Raw genomic sequence first — 8,864 nt, 5'->3', positions numbered from 1 at the left:
CTGGGCTGGGAGAGGTTATGAAGGTTTTCTGAAGGCCACCCTGGACAGTGGCAGGCAGCACTGTGACTAGAATCCAGGTCGAACTCCAGGACTTGTGCTCTAAAACCACATGTGAAACTCCTTTTTCCCAGTGTGAAGGGATAATCATGCCAGAATCCATTACTCAGTAATGTTACAAAATCCCATCCTTGAAAAAGCTACCTATTGAAGTCAATAAGGAGGGAGAGAGATGAAGGAAGACCTTCCAAAAGGACGTTCTCACCCTTTTCTCTGACATCCCATCACCTGGGACTTGCATCTAGCATAGCATGAGCCATGTCACAAGATAGCTACTCACAAGGTTGTAAGCTCTGTATCTCTGTCATCTTTACATCTCTAGCACTAAGCCCAGTATGCATTTGTGGCAGCAGAGGGAAGACAAGACTTTGAGACAGGCCTTAATGCATATCTGAACCAATTGTTGATGATTTAATGATTTTACATTTTAAGCTATTGATGTGGGTCATAAGTTTCATTTTGAAATTTCACTCTCTACCCCCTCATCTTCCACAAATACGGAACAACTGATCAACAGAGAGTATTGAGTACCTGCAGCATGACCGGGATGTGGGTTATACTAAAGATATCAATGAGGTGGTCTGTCTTTATCCTCCCAGAGTTTATATTCCAGTTAAAGTCATGAAGGTAGCTTTGCGCAGTGGCAGCATCGTAGCCAATGAGGTTTATCCGAGGCACGATTATTGCTAATTAAAGTCATGATGGTACCACACAAGAGGCAATTAATGAATGACACAAGTTAAATGTACATGCTAAACTGTGATTTAGACCTGAGAGCCTTGGGCAGTTGAGACCAGACTTTCCCACTGAGAGGACATTTGGAGCTGAGATAGGGCAATGAGTGTGAGCTGTGCGCTGGAGGAGGAAAAGCCCATCAGGACCAGGGGCGGTGGGAGGAGGTGGGGGTGGGCATTACAAAGGTTTTTCTCTACCAGTCACAGATGTTTCCAGAATTCCTTGAAAACCGGCCATTGGCATGGAATGTGCAAAAAGCTGTCCAGCATTAACCCCAGTTCCAAGGAATCATTTCTCTACCCTCTTTGTTCACCTAACAAAAAAAGGAGTAGGGCTTTAAACTGGAGTGTCCTCTTTTAATGAATACCAACTCACGGGGGTGCGTGACTTGAGTCAGAAAACCTGGCAATCCATGAAGGAGCAATGCATTCTGAACAATAATTAGAACTTCCTAGTACTGCAGTAATATGAACTTCAACCACTGACTAAAGACTGCTCCATGAATTAGCAGTAGTCATAGAAGTCTAAGAACAAATATCCCAGGTATTTTTTAAAATATTTTATTTATTTATTCATGAGAGACACATGGAGAGAGAGAGAGGCAGAGACACAGGCAGAGGGAGAAGCAGGCCGGATGCGGGACTTGATCCCAGGACTCCAGGATCACGCCCTGGGCCAGAGGCAGGCGCTAAACCACTGAGCCACCCAGGGATCCCCTATCCCAGGTATTAAACGTAACAACTAATGTAATTGTCAAATACAGATGGAAAAACTAAAAAGGGACCCGGGTAGAAAGTGAAAATGCCTGCCATAGTATAGTCAGCTCGGAAATGAAAACACATTTCCCTTGTTCCTTGTGGCCCCAGCTCCTTATTATGGTGATATTATTATTATTGTACAATCCTCGCTGTTGGCATCAGGATGTCTTCTCTTCACTAAGCTCCGTTTCCTTGAGAAGACTGAAAATTTAGCATTCCCTGGTTAAGCTGCAATCTAAACTCCCATATTTTTCTCATTCTGGAGAGCAAATCCATACATAAAGACACATACACACACACACACACACACACGTGCACCCAAATAGTAGCTGGTTTTATGCATCAGTGCAATCAGTAGATGCCTATAAGTTGAAGACCTTAGAAACATCTCTGGCCATGTCACTTGAAGCAATCTCCCTCACTAGCCTCACGACACCATCTTCAGGGCAGCTTGATGAAAAGGCTCCTGGACTCACACTGAACACCCCCTTGAAGTATTTTTACCTAAAAAAAAAAAAAATCAAATTTGAATCTGATAATACCACTAGATTTTACAACCAATTTATAGAAAATAAATCAGATAAAGAAAACACATAGACAAGATCACAGGGATGCAGCCAAAAAAAATCAAACTGAGAAAAATTCTATAAGAACAAACAACTCGGTTTCTTCTAAAATAAATTATAAGGATAAGAAGAGATGGAAGGGGGATTTATAGATTAAAAGTTAAAAGACAAGCAGTAATTGTGCTCCTTGGTATTTACCCAAAGGAGCTAAAAATTTATGTCCACACAAAAACCTGCATAGAGATGTTTGTAGCTCTGTTCATAACTGCTCAAACTTGGAAGCAATCAAGGTGTCCCTCAATAGGTAAATGGGTGAATAAATTGTGATCCATCCAGACAATGGAATGTTATTCAAGTGCTAAAAAGAAATGAGCTACCAATCCACAAAAAGACATGAAGGGAACTTAAATGCATATTACCAATTGGAAGAAGTGATTCTGAAAAGGCTACATACTGTGACAATGGAATTCAACTCTAGGACATTCCATAAAGCGCAGACCACGGAAACAGTAAAAATAGTGGTTGCCAGGGATTGGGCGAAGGGAATCATGAATAAGAAAGCACAGAGGATGTTTAGAAGAGTGAAACTAGTCTGTTGGATATTACAATGGTGGGTACATGTTGTTATATATTTGTCCAAACCCACAAAACGTACAGCACCAAGAATGAACCTTAATGTAAGCTGTGGTCTTTGGGTGATTATGATGTGTCAGTGTCGGCTCACAGATTGTAACAAATGTCCCACTCTGGTGGGGGGTGTTGATAACGGGGGCAGCTGTCAGGAGGCAGGGGTCAGGAACGGGCCATATTGGAGATCTCTACATCTTCCTCTCAGTTTTGCTGTGAACTTAAAACTGTTTTAAAATAAAGTCTACTTTTTTTAAGTTACATCCAGTGCAACATTTGGATTTTATTTGGACATTGATTCAGACCAAAACATACACACACACACACACACACACACACATAAACATATAAAATGTTTGTAAAAATATGGATATACCAAGAAAATTTAAACACTGGATATTTGGTGTTATGTTTTCGGTGCAATAAAGGTATTGTGGTTATGGTTTTTTTTCTAAAGACTACTTTTGTTTCAGAAATATTTCCTCAAATAATTACAGACAAAATGCTACCGTGTCTCTATTTACTTCAAAAAGCCAGTGGGGTTGGGGAGAGAGAGATGAACTAAGACTGGCCTTGAGCCTGGGCAATCGGTACGCCGGGATCCATTACACTGTATCCTTCACTTTGGTATGTATTGGAAACTTCACATCATAAAGCATATGTTCCTCTCTTCTCTGCTCTCCTATTGTTTTGGTGTTTTACATTTTCATGCTTGATTTTTCTCCCTGCTCTGTGTTCCATGTGTCAGTCCTCTTTCCAGACTACACTGGAAGACAGCAGACTTCCCGCTCTTTCCTCCCACAGGATCCCAGCAGATCTGACCTCTCCGTTGATCATAGGACTGGCACATGGGCAACAACGCCACTTACCCAGTTGCTGAAGCTGGCCGTGGGATTGACCCCTCACCCAACCTCCTGGTGCCCCTCCATTTCCCTCCTAGTTAGCTCTGCTGTCATCGCCCCACCCCCTCAGCCCCCCACCCCCAGCTCGGGCCACTGTTGATCTGGCCAAACCAGCCTCCTGGCTTGCACCCTTCCAATCTGTTCTACACAGACCATCAAGGCATCAATTCTAGGATGTAATTGCGGTCATGTCACTCCTCTGTTTCAGGTAATCTGGGTGGCTGTTCGTTGTCCTCCAGATGATACCCAGTCTCACTCCCTGCCTCAGAGGCCCCTGGTGATGTGGATCTTCCTTCCTCCCAGGCCTTACCTGCTCCCACTCCATCTAAGCTTTAGCCAGACTGAATATTTTTCAGTCCTTCTCAAGGAACTATGCTCTCTCTCTTACAGCCTTCCAGAGGCCTTTTGGGGGGAGCCTGAAACACTTCCCCCACCCACCTCTCCTAACTCAATTGCTGGTCTCAGCTGACACACCACTTTTTCCTGGAAGACTTTCTGGAAAACCCTGCACTGGGTTACATGCGCCTCCACTGTGTTTTCAGAGCACTCTGCATTATAATTTGCTTCCCCTCTGTTTCCTCTTCCCCACAGCCTGTTCACAACCTTTTTAACAACCAAGATCTGATTTCAACTCAGGTCACGATTCCAGGGTCCTGGGATCAAGCCCCATGTTGGGTACCCCCTCAGCAGAGAATCTGAGATTTTCTCTCCCTCTCCCTCTGCCCTTCCTCCTTCTCATGCTCTCTCTTTCTGTCTCTCTCTCAAACAAATATATTAATAATAATAATAATAATAATAATAATGTTGACTTACCTAACGTCCTGCCTGGTAGAGAAAGGGAGATAATCAGTGATTTCTCAAGCTGCAACCCTGCCATGAGGATTCTTGGTTAAACAAGACTCTTAAAGGGTGCCTAGGGCAGTGAGTTGTAGGGACCAGGGAAGGCCAGCCGGGGGCGGGGGGGGCAGGGCCACTGGCTTTTAGTATTTGTTCTGTAACCAAACCACTTGGCTGTGTGTCCTATGAGCTTCCATTTCCTTTTACATAAAATACACCACTGGGGCAGTGATTTCTGCACTCTCAGCTTCAACATGCTTTGAATCCATGGCCAAATCAGTAGGACAAAGAATCAGATGTCACAAAGAACTTTTAGTGAATGGAAAAAGTTCCCCCATGTCTTGGTTGGATTTCCCCCAGAAACAGCCTGGAAGACAAGAATTTGAGTGCAAATACTTTATTTGGGAGTTGATTCCAACAAGCACCAGAAGGGAAGTAAGAAAGTAACACAGGGAAGAAAAGGCAGGTAACAGCATGTGAGCCAGCAATCAGGTGACCACTGAGGGGAAGCTCAGTCATGCCAATAGACAGTGTAGAACAGGCCAGAGTTGTCCAGTTTGAGGGACAAGTACTTAGGTACTCAGGACGTTTATATACCTGCTTCCATCAATCGTTGCCTCAAAGCCATACCCAAGGGCATGAAGTCCCCAACACTCCCAGCCTGCAAGGAGAGTCCGTTTTACTGGGAAGTCACACAGGCTTTCTCTTGGAAGCCTGGACATCCACTAGAACAGTTAGTGTCAAAAGGATATGGGGCAGGACACCAATAGCGACAACCTGGTGACTTAACCGGGTGCATCCTTACCTCTTGCTCTTTGTCCTGCTCTTTCCAAGACAGTCAGAAGCAAATGAAATCAGGTCTCAAGATCTGGCAATGGCTGAAATTATTCATTGTGATTTTTATTGTTCCACCTATGTTTATTTGTGCATTTCTTATTTATATAAGACAAGGGAAACGTGCCGATTCCGCAGCTCCTGGGTGGTGTGACCTTGAAGGCTATGCTGGAATCTCTTGGAAGTGCCCAGAGCGGCAGTTTCAAATCTTTCTCACCTGAAGAACACTTTGTCATGTTTCTGGGCCCCTCCTGTTTTTTTTTTTTTTTTTTTACAGCTTCAGGGAAGGACTCGAATTCCATCCTAATTAGATGTATACAACTTCACCTGTTTTGAATCTACCTACATGCAAATGAGCCCCTGAGAAGGTTCCTTAGGATGGAGAAAGGGGTTTGGATATTGCCTTGGATTTTTTTTTAATCCTACGTAGGCATCCTTTTTAACAACAAAGATCAGATTTCCCCCTGAAATATTAAAAAAAATCAGAAATAAAAATCAAATTTCCGTTACATTTCTTTTACTCTCTTTTTTTTTTAAACTATTGAATTCAGTCCAACAGCTGGTGTTTTGGTTGTGATTTTTTCTGCTGTTGTGATTGTCTCCATGACTCAGATGACCATCCTGGCTGCTTTTTTTCACTCATCAGTGCATCATTTTGGCACTGTGCAGACACAGCTTGAGGCGATTTGGAGGCAGTGACTGGTAACTGCACCAGAAGCAAATCTGCAGATTCTGTCTGGGGCTTGTCTTCGTTTCAAATGCAGGTGACTAAATGACACCTGCCTGCCTGTCCCTCCTCCACAGACAACACACACGTTCACTGTCATGGGCTTCAGCCAACTCCATACAGTGTAGCGCTCAAAAGGAACTCATCAGAAGACTTGGAAATGACAGAGCGAACACCAGGAGCTTGTTTCTAATGATATTTTCAATCACCAAGGATTTCTCTCTAAGCCATGTTTGTCTGTTTTTTTCAAAATAATAATAACACTATCCTTCCCCCAAAACGGGGCAAAAAACTCATTGAAAAGGGGTCGATGGTCTGGGATTGAAACTCTGGGAACCTCCCTCCCTCTCTTCCAGTTAATGGGTCAGGCCAGCCAGCCAGTGACAACATGCTGAGAAGCTAGAAATTTCCCTCTAAAATGATTCGTATGGTTTAAAAATAGAAAGAACAGCAGCAGCTTTTTGTTTGCTTGTTTGTTTGTCTTTATCAACTGCTGCTCTCACATAACAAGAGGCAGTGCGGACTGAGAAATCAAAGAGAAGGAAAATCCAGAGACTCTCCAAAAGCTTTACTTCTCAAATCAATGGATAAACCAAGACCACATTCTCCTGCTCCATTTCCCTTAGTCACCAACATGGGGCAGAACGGGTGGTGGGAAGAGCATTGTCCCAGTGAGTCTGTGGTGGGTTTGGGCTCCAGTTCTGGTTCTCTGTGAAATTGGGTAGGTCTCCTCACTTCCCTGGGCCTCAATCCCTCACTTCTGATTCCTGCCCTTGCCAACTCAACTACAAATACTGACATGCATTAAGCTGGTCAGAGACTTTAGCAATTCCCAATGCATTCTAAGAAATGGTTGTTTTTAACAACCCACTGCAAGTGCAAAGGGATGAGCAAAGCTGCATAAGAGAAGTATATACAGGTGTATAGGAGGGAAGCACATGCTAAACAAAGTGTCCCCAAAGGTAAGACTCCCAATGAGACTATGCAGGTAAGGGAGGATAGGAGGTAGCAGGCAAGGCTGGGATGGCCTTCTGCTCAGAATGCGAATAATTTCCCCTCATTATCTGAGATCTGAACAGGTGAGCACGTGACTTTGGTCAGAGGCATTTGTCAGCCTTCTATTTCAGGTAGATGAAATATCTGAAGATCTCTTTTCATGAAAACATCTAAAATACTGGGTAAATGTAAAAATTACATTTCTAAATGCACTGGTGAACTGGCACAATCATACAAAACACACAAACATCAAAAATAAAGTAAAAGCAAGAATTCCAAGGGGAAATGAGTGGCAGGGCTGCCATGGGGATCACTTCTGAAACCTGAACACCCTGAGTTTACACTTTGTTTTCATTTGTCTTCTTGTGTTTTTTTTTTTTAAGATTTTATTTTTAAGTAATCTTTACACCAACGTGGGGCTTGAATTTACAACTCCGAGATCAAGTCACACTCTGCCAAATGAGCCAGCCAGGCACCCTCCAAGTTTCCACTTTGTTGGCTGCATTAGAGATAAGGTCGGAGACCCTGACATAAAACTAGAATCACAAAGAACTACACCCTTTATAAACGGCAAATGATAAATAATTCTGCTGCTGAGACATGTGTCTATTTCAGCCACCATTGGGTGGGAAAAAAAATTTTCTTCCATCAGAATCTGTATTTTATAACCTGGACCTCACACAGGATTTTGGTCTGAATTTGTGCTACTTATATGGTCCAATTAATCTCAAGATTAGGCTTCAGTTGAAAATGATCTTGGGAACAGGAATGAACCTCAGAAACATTATACACATTATGTGAAAGAAGCCAGATATTATATGATTTCATGTATAGGAAATGCCAGAAAAGGCAAAATTACAGAAGATGAAAGTAGACTAGTGATTGCCTGGGGCTGAGGGGTGGGAATGCCAGATAACTTTAAATGGTCAAAGGGATCTCTGAAGAATTACAGAAAATTTTTAAAATTTGGTAATAGTGATGAGTGCACATCTTTGCAAACGTACCCTAGCTCACTGCTAGGGGCTTAAAATATGCTTAAAATACTATATGCTTAAAATACTATAAAATGCTTAAAATACTATAGCTCACTGCTATATATGCTTAAAATGGGAGAAATTTACAATATGTACATGATAGCTCAACAAAGTTGTTTTTAAAATTGCCCTGGGAAAAAAAAATAAATAAAATAAAATAAAATAAAATAAAATAAAATAAAATTGCCCTGGGCTGATAGTGTCTGGGTGGCTAGCTAAAGGAATGCAAGTCCTCTCTGAAGGACTATAACTTCATAAAGAATTCCCACAGATTAAAGTTCCGAATAAGGGATGCCTGGATGGCTCAGCAGTTATGCTCTGCTTTCAGCTCAGGGCATGATCCTGGAGTTCAGAGATTGAGTCCTACATCAGGCTCCCTGAGGAGAGTCTGCTTCTCCCTCTGCCTATGTCTCTGCCTCTTTCTGTGTGTCTCTCATGAATAAATAAATAAAATCTTTAAATAAATAAAGTTCCAAATAAAATTAGCAACTCATAGTTAAAAATCATAAAACACACAAGAAGCCAAGACATTATGAGTTAGTTAGATCTAACAAAAACACAGATAACAGATCCAGCCAACAAAGACTTCATGTAATGGAATTAACACAAAATAAACAATAACTATAATTTTATTCATTAAAACTATGCAGTAAAAGGGACACTTGGAAATAAGTGCAAGCAAAAGGCTCTACGTACAACCAAATAGAATCAGAGAGATATTCCAGAAATTTTATATGCATATTTGAAATGGAAACTTTAATAAACTGCTTAAATGGTAGAATAATAGTAGC

The 8,864-nt window shown here is 42.0% G+C and overlaps 1 pseudogene; it reads left to right on the top strand.

Moving 5' to 3' along the window:
* Positions 1–686: 686 nt before the first annotated feature.
* LOC112918992 (U4 spliceosomal RNA) lies at positions 687–799 on the top strand (annotated as a pseudogene).
* Positions 800–8,864: the final 8,065 nt, after the last annotated feature.

This window comes from Vulpes vulpes, chromosome 13 (genome assembly GCF_048418805.1).
Source record: "Vulpes vulpes isolate BD-2025 chromosome 13, VulVul3, whole genome shotgun sequence".
Lineage (NCBI taxonomy): Eukaryota > Metazoa > Chordata > Mammalia > Carnivora > Canidae > Vulpes > Vulpes vulpes.
Note: the sequence above shows the minus strand (reverse complement) of the source record. Positions and strands in the feature narration are given on the sequence as shown.